Raw genomic sequence first — 14,222 nt, 5'->3', positions numbered from 1 at the left:
ATTAAACTAAACTTTTTTTTAAAAAAAAAGAAAAAGTGCGGTTGAAAATCAGCTGCTAAACAATGTATTCTACACAGTGAAGTATTATTTATTAAAAGCACAGCAAGGGCTTGCTAAATTGTTACACAAATAAATATTAATAATGATAATAAAACATCTACCAATTCACACAACACTTCCACACCATATTTTTTCCTTTGGTTTTCTTTTCTTTTCTGGGAAACTTTACTCCCACAATTATGGAATGTGTAGAACTCAACTTCTAATTCATTACTCAGCGATGCCTACTCAGTTATTCAGGCTATCAAATGGCAAGTTGTGGTGGGAAACGTAACATCCTGATGCCAGCTGATAGTGAATGTAATGTTACATTATGAGTAATGTGTATATCGTAGTGAGTGCAGTGACCAGAAGTGAGTATGAATGAACAATGTAGTACTAATCTCTTTGATTATTAAATAACTTTGTAAAGCAGAATTCTACCCTAGGTATAAACCAACTGTAGAACCACAAACAGAATGGCTGTGTACTCATGACGGTGGAGCTCCAATCTTCATCCAGTCGCCCTGATTTTGGTTTGCCTTGGTTTCCATAAATTATTTCAGGCAAATGCCAGGATAGATTGTATTTAAGGCAACGGTCGACTACGTGTCCCACCCTTGTCAAAGTAGGCCTGAAAATATATAAATGTCTACGGTTACGATTCATGATGTTTTGGTTGTTCTTCAACTGAATATAGCAACATGTCCACTGTCTTTGTAAAAGTGGTCTACAGATAATTAAAACTACTACTGCTACTACTTCGTCCATTATGAGTTAGTGTCTTTAACTGAAACATCCCGTAGCCACTTGCAGCTTAAATTTCACATCTGTGTCCGACAGAAAAATGAAGTTTTTCGTGTAGAGGATGTAAAAAGCATGTGATGAAAGGTATTCTTTGTATCAAATGCAACTACTGGCTACACGAAAAGTGCGCGAAAGTAAATCTAAAATTCGTCAGCGATGGTTTTCCGTGGACATATCACGGTTGTTTACGTAACGAAACGGCCGATCTTGTAAGTGCAGTTGATACAAAAAGCGAAATTATAAAGTTACTACAAAGTGACAATGAGTTATTAAAAACCGAACTTTCGACCATCAAGAAAGAAAATGGTACATTAATACAAGACAAGAAGTCCTGTGTGTGTGTAAAAATCATCAAACAGTAAAGCAAGAAGATCGCGAAAATAAGCGTGAACGATCGCAAATTAAAAACAACAACATTTCAAGGGGTCCCGTTGATGTCTCGGTAAACTCAGTAAGCCCAAACCCGGAAGATAAATGAAAATGGAAATTGGTGACATACAGTAAAAGGAAAAACAAGGCGACAGATACGCAACAAAAGCTAAATGACTTTTTAATAACTGGCGATTCACTGCTGAAGAACATCGCTGTCTCCAATTGCAAGATCGACGTGCGACCTGGAATTATAGCCCAACAACTCGGTAAACATTTTGAAAATATGGTAAATGCAAGACAAGCTACTACAGAACCAGATTCTGAAACCAGACATAGTTATAAAGGGGTGTTTATATATGTTGGAACGAATTCGTTAAGGAGCAGCAGTGAGGAAGAAATGGCAAACGAAACAAGAAACATGATTCGTTCTGCAAGAAATATGTATTCAGGATCTCAACTGATACTTAGCGGAATCATAAACAGAAGGTCAGTGAGTGAAAAACATATTGCCAAAATAAACTGTGCTCTTAAATAACAATGTGATCGTCGTGGGGCAGTTTTTATAGACCCAAACAAATTCCTATGTGAAAACTCACTAGCGAAGGATGGTTTGCATTTAAAAAGACTGGGGTCTGTAACATTCAGTAGAATGTTTGCAGATGTCTGCAAAATCATTAGAAGCAATGGAAACTAATATGGCCTGAAGGGGGTGAAAAATCATACTCTAGCTGGAAAAGAAAAATATAAGCCCCATACAAAAAAGACAATGTTAAAGAATTTGCCTCAGAATACAGCTCACAACATGTAAACCAACAAAAGAAAAATTACATAAAAGTACTTCATCAAAATATTCAATACTTTGGTAACAAAAAATTAGAAGCAGAAGTACTCATGAGTGAAGTCAGACCAGACATATTATGCATCAGTGAACATGGACTAACTTAAAGTAAAATAGGTAATGTTGCAATAAAGGACTACAAACTAGCTAGTTACTGCTGCAGATCTAAATATAAGGGTGGTGGCGTTTGTATATATTTCAAAACAGGTACTCCCCTAAAGAATGTAAACAGTGAAGCTGCTACATTGCCCGTAGCTAGAGAAAAGGACTTTGACGTTACTGGTATAGTGACAGAGGATTTTAGAGTGTTTTGTGTGTATAGATCACCATGTGGCAATATTAACATCTTTCTGAAAAAATTGCTAGCTTATTGAGAATGAATATGAAGAGAAACCTTATTTTATGTGGAGACTTCAACATTGACATGGGCAAAGACACAAAAATAAGACAGGATTTTGAAGATTTGTTAATACAGCATAACATGAAAGTAACAATAACTTCACCAAAAAGAGTGACTTCACAAAGAGAGACAGTTATTGACAACATAATTACTAATATGTGTAACTATGAGTCACATGTAGTTCAGACAGAAATATGTGATCATCATGGACAACTAATCAGCTTTTGCAGAAGTAATGACACAGTATCAGAACCAAAACGAACAAGTAAATAAATTAGGATCATCAGTGAACAAAATTTCAAAATCTTTAGAACAATGTTAAGTAAAAAAAAACCTGGAATGAAACCCTACAGGCCCAGAGTGTAAATGAAAAATATGATGCATTTATTTCAACAATTAAATACCATTGTTAATGTAGCATTTACCAAAGTAAAGAGACAAGAAAGGCTGAAAGATCAATCACAGTGGATTACCAGTGAAATACTAGAACAGTGAAGGAAGCTGCAGGATCTGAGACAGATGGGCGAATCTGAAAACTATAAAATGTTAAAAAATAAGTATAGAAAAACAATAAGAGTAGCAAAAGCAAGAGCAATTGACGCCACCAAAACGAACTCAAAAATCAAAGCAAAGGCAGCTTGGAATGCAATTAATGCTGGAAGAAAGGAAAACGATTGGTCAAACAAAGAAGAAGGTATTAGGTCAATTAAAATAGACAACACAGTGGTCACAGATGGTATGGAAATAGCAAATATACTGAATAATAACTATATCAGTGTAGTAGAAAACTTAAAATTGGAAAGAAATAGTCAAAAACAGAAGAGTATTAAGGTACCAAAAAGATCATGCAGTATTATGTTCTTAAGACCAGTCATGGAAGATGAACTACGAATAGCTATACAGGAACTGAAGTCCAAGAAATCAGCTGGTGGTGATGAAATATCAAATCATGTAATAAAGCTGGTAAGTGAGCAGATAATTAAACTATTGCTGAACATAGCAAACTGTTCTTTCAGAGATGGAATTTTTCCAGAAAAACTGAAGATAACGTAGGTGGTGCCAGTGTACAAGACAGGGGATTAGGACGGCCGCAACAACTACAGTCCAGTTTCACTTATATCAGGTTTCTCGAAAATCCTAGGAATGCTTATGTAAACCAGATTAGTTAATTATTTGGACAAACATAACATTCTCATACCCTCACAACATGGTTTCAGGAAGGGTAAATCTACAGAATCAGCAATTGCCAGTCTAACAGAATACATTTTACAGGCCTTAGATGAAAAAAGGTTGTCTCTGCAATGTTTCTGGATCTTTCAAAAGCATTTGACACCACTGACCATGAAATGCTGATACAAAAATTAGGCAACTAAGGCATTCGAGGGCAACCAGATGAATGGATAAAATCATACTTGTGTAACCGCAAGCAGTATGTATCATTAGGAAACTCATACCAATCAGAAACCAAACTCATCAAATATGGAGTGATGCAGGGATTGCTAATGAGGCCATTGTTATTTAATGTGTTTGTTAATGATATAGGTGTTGAGGAGGAAGAAAAGAAAATATTGTATGCTGATGACATGACAATACTAAATAGTGACCAAAATATGGAACAGCTTGAGAGAAGAGCATACATATCTGCAAATTTCACAGCTCAATGGCTGTTGGAAAATGAACTGGTTATAAATATAGAAAAAACTATGTATGGATTGTTTAAACAAGGAGAAGACTGTAGACATGGATTTAGAGGTTGATGGAACAAGGCTGGAAGAACTAGAATCTGCTAGATTCTTAGGTATTCTTGTGGATAATGAACTGAAATGGAAAAAACATATTAATAATGCCTGTAAGAAACTGAGCTCTGTCATATTCTTAATGATGCAACTATCACAGTATTCATACAAGAATCTTCTGTGTACAGTGTATCATGGACTTTTCGAAACATACTTACAGTATGGAGTGACTGTGTGGGGAAACTCAAACAAACAAGAGCTAAAACGAATGTTCACATTACAAAAAAAGAGCAATTAGGACCATTTTAAGAAGAAAGACCTCTGAAAAGTGTAGAAACTGTTTCAAGAAGCTAGGTATCTTAACTTTTTTATCGTTGTATGTATACAAAACAATAATGTACATCAAAAAAGGTAGTGAGGACTGGATTACAAATTATAGTGTACACACCCACAATACAAGAAGGAAGAATGAAGTACAGAGCATACCCCACCAACTGGCAATGCTAGAAAAAGGACCCCAGTACTCTGGTATCAGACTACTAAGTAGTCTGCCTAAAAACCTGCAAGATAGTGTACTTGACAATGACTTTCCAAAGAAACTTAAAGCTATCTCATTGAAAAAGAGTTTTACAGTGTTGGAGAATACTTATGCCATTAAATTTGTATATATTGTTATTCATTATCAATGATGTAAAATGTAAGCTAAAGGGATAGAAAAACCAGTGATAATGAATGTTACTACTTTGACATGTCCTATATTACATGTACACTTACTGTACACAATTTAATCTTACAGGATGAAATAAAATTCAATTCAGTTCAATTCAAAATTTAATGGCGAGGTAGCAGTTTGATTTATTGTTGCACATACTTCTGTGCAGACACATCGTTGCATTTGGATCGGTTTACCTATAATGCACGGTCTAATTGTCTATTCAGGTAATACAGGTTTCTGCATCATGTCTTCTGCCCTATTAACTTGTGTCTACAGGGTGACAAGCAACTGTGGCACCGGAGCCGAGCGTTCGCGAAAAGAGCCGATGCAGCAGATGACCCACAAAATGGCATGTTCGGCGAATAGCGGCCTGATGCTAGTAGCCTATGTGGTCTATTGTGTCTGTGTCGCATGTATAGTTTTCGTTGCAGTCGTGTAAAATCTTCAAGGTGTTGTGAAAGTGTGAAGGGTTTCTCCTTCTTGAACTAGGACAACACCATCAGAAATATGATGTATCCAGAAAAGAGATACACATGTTCAGAGGGTGGAAAAAGCTACAGCTATAACAAGACCCTTAGGAAACATGTATCACAGGTACATCCAGGAAAGTAAAATGATATCGCTCCACAATTAAAAGTGCAAAAGTTTTATAAATATTTTTGTAGTTTATGCGGCAAACAGATCAACCATGAGCGCAATGTAATGTGCCACAAAAGAAAGGAACATTGATTGGAAAATAGTTTTATGAAAGTAAATGCCTATTGTGCGATATTTCAGTTCTTTCAAAGAAAAACTATTATGATCACTTGTCAATGAAACATGCTGTGTCGATAGCATCTGAAGAGACTGAATTTGCATCTTTCCAGGAATTCAGTGAGTGGAAGAAGCAGAGTGAGAGAAAAACGTTGTCACTTACATCAAAAAATGTGGGTCATATCGTACTTCGGACAATGTCACTCGGCATTCCTTTGTATGCCATTGTTCAGGACGATATGTATCTAAGAGTAAAGGTATTCGCCGCAAAAAAATCCAAGGCACTAACAAAATAGGAGGTGTATGTCCTTCCAGCATTGAAGTAACCGAAGCTGGGGATGGTAGCTGCAAAGTAAAATACGTGGTTACTCATGTGGGTCTTCAAAATGGTGTTAGACATTTAGATTTGACAGAAGAAGAAAGAAACACGTTAGCCATTGACATTGTAAACAAGGTACCATTGCAAGTGATACTCGACAAAGTAAGAGACACTTTATCTGATTCCATGCTAGAGCGTATCCATCTACTGACAAAAAAGATTTATATAACATTGAGCATTGTGAAATCAATGCTAGCGATAATCCCTGTGTTTTATTCTACAAACCACAAGATACAAGCAGCCAAAGTCATCCTCTCCTGTGAAGTGAAGTCTTTGTCCTCATCATTATGAACAATGCTCAATGTAAAATTCTGAAGAAGTACGGCAGTGACTGTATTTGCGTCGATGGAACTCATGAATCTAACAGTTATGGTTTCGAGTTAATTACACTTCTTGTGCTTGACGACTTGAGACAAGGTTTTCCTTGTGCTTTTCTTATCTCAAACGAGTCTGATCAAGATGTGCTGTCATTATTTTTAATGAATTAAAGACTAAAGCAGGAAAAGTACATCCTCAAGTGTTCATGTCAGATTTAGCTGAGTCTTTTTTCAATGTTCTGCTTTCACAGATGAAAGAACCTTTGAGAAGACTTTATTGCTCGTGGCATACTGACAGGTCATGGAGGAAAAATATATGTATTAAAATCAAATCAAAGGAAAGATAGGTTGAAACTTATAAGCTAGTGAGGAGTTTAATGCAGGAAAGAGGTGTCGTAACATTTGAGCAAGTATTTCCTTTAGCTCTGGAGCACTTGGTTTCAGATCCTGTAACAGCTGAGTTTGGTTTCTACCTCCAAGCACATTATGCTAAAAGCACCAGGTGCTGGGCATATTGTTGGTATCAATACAAACATGCATATTGAAAGGATGGATCCAACAATAAAATACATATTTTTGCTTGGTAAACATGTAAACGACTTGACAGATCCATTCTTGCATTAATGAGCTTCGTCAGGGACAAATTACATGACAGGCTCATTATTCTGACCAAGGGAAAACTGACAAACAAACTCCAGGATATTCGCTCAAAGTGTGACTTAAGTTCTAAGGTGGTTCAGGAACGCATATTTGAAGAAGGAAAAGGCAGGCTTGTACCATCTGCTTCTGAGGTGGGTGTCACTTATTTTGTGCAGCAAAATGTACAAGACTGCAGCTGTAAATTGATTTGTATTGACTGTCAGGCCTGCATACATCAGTATATATGCTCGTGCGTAGATTCGAGTATCAGATGGAACATGTGTAAACATATTCACTCTGTCTGCCTATACAAAACAAGACAGTCATCCAGTTCAGTGAGCGTCAGTAATTTTCGTGATGTTAAAGATGACGAGGATATATTACTATTTATGAAGAAAGGGAATCAGTAGTAAGTGAAAAAGAAAGTATATTGGTCGAACTCAGAAGAGGAAATATTGAATATTCAGATTTAACTAAGGAGAAGGAGAAAATGAAGAGAAAATTTGCTGAAGTGATTGACACAATATCTTCTCCGGGGCAACTGGAAGTTTAGCTGTCAAGCTTGAAGGCTACATTAGCTGCTGTTGACTCCAGTAAAGATCATAAAGGAATTGGTCCCTGCACTGCTTCATCAAGAAGGGAACAAAATGTACAGCCTCAGAGATGGTTGTTCTCTACAAAGAAGAGGAGGAAACTAGTGCACCATTTCTAGAAACCAAGTACAACTGAGGCACAAGACATTACTGTTTCTCTCTTACAAGACAGTCAATAGATATTGACGTTTATACAGTGAAAATGTACCTTACCTAATTCCTTTGTTTGTGACATTTCTTAGTATTTTGCTGTTGACGTCGTAATTATGCTGTTGCTATTAAACTTCAGTCAGTGGCATAAGATAGACTATCATCCCTATTATATATGAAAAAAGTAATTTATATCAGTGCTGTATGTTTGGCTTTCTTGTTTAATAGTTTTATTTTCTGCTACATTCGTGATTAAAACAGTAAAAATTTATAATACAGTAAGTAAAAGGTCTCCTTTTCACAAAGTGTCTCGCATGTGAGCCGCAGTTGCGTGTCATCTGCTACCTCGTGTATCTTCGGTTCGTTCCGTGAAAGGTCGCTCGGCTCCAGTCAGTGCCACATAGGAACCTAGGTAGCACTGCTCCAGTGATGTCGCTCTGTAGACTCAAGTCCCTATTACCCCTTCAGATTAGATTAGATGAGATTAATTATTCATTCCATAGACCCATAAAAGACGGAATACTCCTGGGTGTGGAACATGTCAGATAAACACATTACGCAAATGTAATTAGAAAACTTTGAGTTTCATTAATTTTAATGATCCTCAGACAATAAACAGTAAAATTATGTACATGAATTAAATTTAAACTTCTAATATTTACAGGTTTAATACTTACATCTGCTTTAATTAAATCCATCATTCAGACATTTGCTAGTTTCTTGGCTATTACAACCTAGTATTGTCAAAAATTAAAGTAAAATATTCATTTAAGTGATCCTCAGTTAAGAACAGTCAGATTATGTACAAGTTTTAAAATTAAACGTCCACCATTTACAACTGCTTTCCATACATCCATCATTCACACAGTAGGTAGTTACTTGGCTGTTACAACCAAGTATTGTCAAAAATTAAAGTATAATAAATTTCCATTAAAATGGTCTACTGCACTTGTTGAGAAACTCATGGATGGAATAGAAGGAGTTGGCCACCAAAAATTCTTTTAAATTATGTTCAGATTGTGCCTTGCCTGAAACTAAACTCTTAATGATTGCTGGTAACTTATTGAAAATATGCGTTGCTGAATACTGGACTACTTTCTGGACAAGAGTAAATGATTTTAAATATTTATGTATATTGTTCTTATTCCTAGTATTGATACTGTGTACTAAGTAGTTACTTGGAAAAACAGATGTATTATTTACAACAGACTTCATTAAGGAGTAAAGTTTGTTGAAAATAATACCACAGTCTAGACTGTGATAATACATCTCTTTTCCAACTAACTGCTTAGTACACAGTATCAGGAGATATCTTTGGACTGTTGATATGTTGATGTATATATGGCAACACGTGTGTCGTTTGTCTGTGTCCGCTATTGTAGTATGAATTAAGGTCTTTCACACTTTATGTGAGATCAGAATTATGAATCGTAAATGGGCACCTATGTATTATGGTTTCAGCCTAACATCAGCAAAAAAATCTGGCAGCAAGAAAGTGAAATTTAATTTTTTTTTAATGTAGCTTGTTTACAAAAAGTATTGATACAAATTTCAGAAATATTGTCAGACAGGCCGAGACCCTGGTTGGACATGCTACGGGTTTGAACGTGATAAATTAGATTAATGAGGGAGTCGTCGTTCATTCATAGCGAGGTAACGATTACTTGGGCGACTGTACAATTGGATATTATGCCTTTCTTTTCCTACTAAGAGTAAAAAAAGCATTGAAATATTTCAAGACAATCATCCCGACTCCCTTGTATCCTCACTTATCGTGCAAACTCATTATTGAGGCCAGAAACATATATTACAATGCTGAACGTAATGACAGCTGTAATGGGAAAATAATATTTGACTCGCATTTTGGTAGTGGAAAGCCCCTTGATCTTAGTAGTCGCGATTTAGTCAGAAATCATTAAATTTCAAAAGTTGAATCTTGCCGTGTTTGGTCTGTCGCGTAATTTTAATGAAGTAGCCAAATCTCAACTTTTAATATGCTACATGATGTATAGCTATGTGGTACTAGCTGAAGGGAAATCGTCAGATGATATATGGCGTCGTCCAAAATTGAAAATTTGGTATCAACAGAATGAACCTGACCATACCAGATTAATTTTGTGCTGTGCATGTATTGAAACAAAGTGAAAAATGTTGCCCCTAATATTAGTTTCATTTGCATTCCACTTCTTGTGAATTTTAGCCCTTCAAGTTGGCACAAAAACAGTCTGTTAAAAAGAGTGATGGAACACAACTCTTTGGAAATAGATAAATAACTTCCAGAAACTTTAAATCAACAAGCACTCCACAGCAGAGTGAAAATTCACTCTGGATATTGATAACTGTTTTTACCACAAATTATTCAAGCACCAGTTTGTGCAAAAATATTAATAGTTACTTATTGTTTTTCTGGTAAACAAAATAATGGCACACTTGTGTGATTTTTATGTATACGGCTGTCTTGAAAAGTGAAATTTTGTTTAAGAATCCCATGTGTTAAATATGGTGGCTAGCTATGTTTACTACTACCTCATTCTTCATGCTATTACAGTTTCTCTGTTTTAGTGCGAATTTCAGGTACGTTAAATTTGTTGTGCAGGACCTGAGTCGTGGGATTGGATGCAGTAACTTATTTGAAACCCAATGGGAGTGTTATGAACAGACCTAGAGAAATCCATCATTGTATACCCTTCTACCTTGTATTAAATAGTAGCGTGTTTGTGTGCGCGTGCGTGTGGCATCTGGCTTTAAGAATGTATGGAAGTTTCTGTTCGTCTCCAGGAAAACTGGTTCAAGATATTGTGCTGACAGCCAGCCTCGCTATGTCAGACAATCTACATGGGTTGGGGGGGGGGGGTTGTAGAGGAAATATTCTCTGAAATATTTTTATTCATATCAGAAGCAAACAACATAGAACATAAATGTAGAAAAAAAGAAGAAGAGTAAAAATGTTTGACAGTTTCAGACCACAACATGAATACAACAAGAACACTTAACGGCATCTTTTGTTAAGAATTTTATGGTGCACAAGTACTCACAGAAGCAACTATGTGCAACTTGACCCCTATTCTCAAGACAGTCTCCAAACTGAAACCCCATTTTTAAAGCTTATTCTTTTTGCTTTTGACATCAGAATGGCAAGAGCAGACCATAGACAATCTGTAATGATGCATGTCTCATTGATAGTTATTTCCTCTACTTTGGTGTGGCGGGGCCTGTGCTGTACATGACATGCTTTGTAAGCTGTAGCATAGCCCAAAGCAAGTGCAGAAGTTGCACAGATTTGTTTGCGCTTTCCGAGTGGTTCCCATCACTTTTCACTCAATGGTTTTTTTTTTTTTTTTTTTTTTTACATTCAGCTTGGAGTTCACACAGGACTTCTTCACTAACAAGGTGCACTTCAATGTAACCCTTAAACATTTTGGAGTTGAGCATTTCTCTAGTGCTGTTCCTTCATTATGAAACATATGTTCGGGTTTTCAGCGGTTTTAATTCGAGCTCCTTGCTTTGACATTGTTTCCAAACTGTTGACAGTCTCTCCCCTGGTAGAGAAAGTTGGTTTGGCTATTCCATGTTCCATGAGCTTCTTCATTAATTTTATCTATTGCTGCTTCAGAGTTTGTCGCATATTTGAAGCAGTTGTTCACTGAATGGGTCTTGATTGTGCCCTTTTAGTATGGCAGCTGTTGCAAATATTTTCCTTTATAAGTCTCTTGGAATAATTGTCCTTGAGCAGTTTTTGTTGCAGTCTACAAATAATTCCTTTTTAATAGAATTTGGAGGGAGTCAACCATTCTAAAATTGTGTTTCCTTTTGAATCATACTTTCTGGTGTCTTATAGCAGTGAAGATATCACATATAATCAGTTTACATCATACCACAGAAAGTAGATGCTATACTGAAGTGGCAACTAAATAGCTTCATCACGGGGAAAACTAAGTATTAACAGTAATTTAAGGTAGCACACATTAAGATACAACTAACAATAAATTACTGAAAACTACAGATAAATAACTTCAGTAAGATTATGAGGTGTAAAAAGTTTGCCAAGTTCACTAACTATGAGCATTCATCTATTCCTGAATCCAGCTTGTCCAATCTCGCTCTGCTGGCAGTGACAGCATGTAAGTCTTGATACTGTCTGTTGATACACGTGAGCGTATACTGCGACACTTTGAGACTGGAGGCACTGACTGAGTGAAACTATGTGTCTTCAAAATGGCTCTGAGCACTATGGGACTTAACATCTATGGTCATCAGTCCCCTAGAACTAAGAACTACTTAAACCTACTAACCTAAGGACATCACACAACACCCAGCCATCACGAGGCAGAGAAAATCCCTGACCCCGCCGGGAATCGAACCCGGGAACCCGGGCGTGGGAAGCGAGAAAGCTACCGCACGACCACGAGCTGCGGGCTATGTGTCTTCTTAAATGCGCAGCCGGCCGCTGTGGCCGAGCGGTTCTAGGCGCTTCAGTCTGGAACCACGCAGCTGCTATGGTCGCAGGTTCGAATCCTGCCTCGGGCATGGATGTGTGTGATGTTCTTAGGTTAGTTAGGTTTAAGTAGTTCTAATTCTAGGGGACTGATGACCTCAGATGTTAAGTCCCATAGTGCTAAGAGCCATTTCAACTATCTTAAATGCGCAGTTGACAGATGAATATTTATTTGTGAATTATTTGCCTGATGTCAGATTGAAGCAGCATGTACTCCCATTGTGTGTGTCCCATTGCATGATACCTTAGGTATGGCAGATGGATAGGACCATTTGAATAACGTATGGCAAAAGCATAATATAGTCTGTTATGTACACCATGTATCTCATCCGACCTAACTTTGTGGCACCACTGTGGAAACTACCTTTGCAGTGTGATGCCCTCTGCCTGTATGGCTGTGTACTGTATCTATGGGCGGATACAGACTTTTAAGCACAGGTGCACTATGCAATCACTTGTAATTATAAACTCTGGGTTTGTGCCGTGCATAGTTAAATTAAGGGGAAATCTGCGATTGTTGATAAAAGATGGATTGTTAGGTTTCATTCTATAACAATAGAACCAGTCCATTATTTTTAGTCTTAAGTATAGTCTTATAAGCACTGACATTTAGAACAGATCATGACAGACAGATATCATGTTTCTGCAGACAGTGTGAAATGTAGTTCTTAATTTGTAGGTTTCTGTACAAATTTAGCCGTAATGGCACTGAATTGTAAAAGATGATCTCACTGTCATTAATTTCAATGAGCTTGTAGGTTTGAGTTCACAAAGATAATAGAATGAGGGAAAAAAGACAATCTATATGCCTTCATATGAACCCCAAGTTACCTGATCTTTGGAATCCTTATGTGAAATGTACATTGGTGGCAGTAGAATCATAAATTTTCTCACTAGTGTTTCTCGAAAAGAACATCGTGTTCCTGTCAGGGACTCCCATTTGAGTTTCTGGAGCACCTCCGTAATACTAGCATGTTGATAAAACCTACTGGTAACAAATCAATTGCCCACCTCTGAATTGCTTCATTGTCTTCCTGTAATACGACCTGATGGTGATTCCAAACACGCAAGCAGTACTCGAGAATGAGTTGCAGTAGTGTTCTATACCCTGTCTCCTTTATTGATAAGATACACTTTGCTAAACTTCCCCAACAAACAGAAGTCAACAATTCATGTTCCCTGCTACCGTACTTACACGCTTATTCCATTTCAGATTGCTTTGCAATGTTATGCATGGACATTTAATTGGCTTGACTGTGTCAAGCAGCACAATACTAACACCATATTCTAACATTATGAGATTTTTTTCTGCACCCATCTGCATTATCTTACATTTTTGTACATTTAGAGCAAGCTGCCATATGTCACACCAACTAGAAATTTTGTCTAAGACATCTTGTATCCTCTTACAGTCACCCAGCTCTGGCATCTTCCCATATACCACACCATCATCAGCAAACAGCCACAGATTGCTGCTCACTGTATCCCTCAGATCATTTATGTACATGGAGAATAAAGAGTGGTTCAATCCCATGTACCAGGAGCACTTCTGATTGTATCCTTGCTTCTGATGAACACTTGCTATAGATTTTCTTGATGCAATAATTTACCAACAGCCGTATGTATAGTAGAAATTTATTTTATGAACTTCTTATATGCTACCAGTTTCGGCCTGACATTGATGACATAGAGGACAACAAACTGGGTTCTATTACACAAGAAGTCTTTGAACCACTTGCATATCTGTGAACCTATTCCATACGTTTGAATGTTCGTTAACAGTCTGCAGTTGGGTATCACTTCAAACGCATTTTGAAAATCAAGAAATATGGAATCTCCGTGTTGCCTTTCATCCATGGTTTACAGGATATCGTGATAAAAAGGCAAACTGAGTTTCGCACAAGTGATGCTTTCTAAATCCATCCTGATTTGTGGACAGAAGCTTTTCCATCTCAAGGCAATTTATTATATTTGAACTCAGAATATGTT

General features: G+C 36.9%; 1 protein-coding gene across 4 annotated transcripts in view; it reads left to right on the top strand.

Moving 5' to 3' along the window:
• The first annotated feature begins 9,071 nt into the window (after positions 1-9,071).
• LOC126237087 (tRNA (adenine(58)-N(1))-methyltransferase non-catalytic subunit TRM6) overlaps positions 9,072-14,222 on the top strand; it is a 30,309-nt gene continuing 25,158 nt past the window's right edge. For all 4 annotated transcript variants that reach the window (XM_049946891.1, XM_049946890.1, XM_049946889.1 and 1 more), the window contains exon 1: positions 9,072-9,391. The gene's annotated coding sequence lies outside the window, so the exon portion shown is untranslated. The remainder of the gene's footprint in view (positions 9,392-14,222) is intronic.

This window comes from Schistocerca nitens, chromosome 2 (genome assembly GCF_023898315.1).
Source record: "Schistocerca nitens isolate TAMUIC-IGC-003100 chromosome 2, iqSchNite1.1, whole genome shotgun sequence".
Classification (NCBI taxonomy): domain Eukaryota; kingdom Metazoa; phylum Arthropoda; class Insecta; order Orthoptera; family Acrididae; genus Schistocerca; species Schistocerca nitens.
The sequence above is the reverse complement of the archived record's forward strand: the minus strand, read 5'-3'. Positions and strand labels throughout refer to the sequence as shown.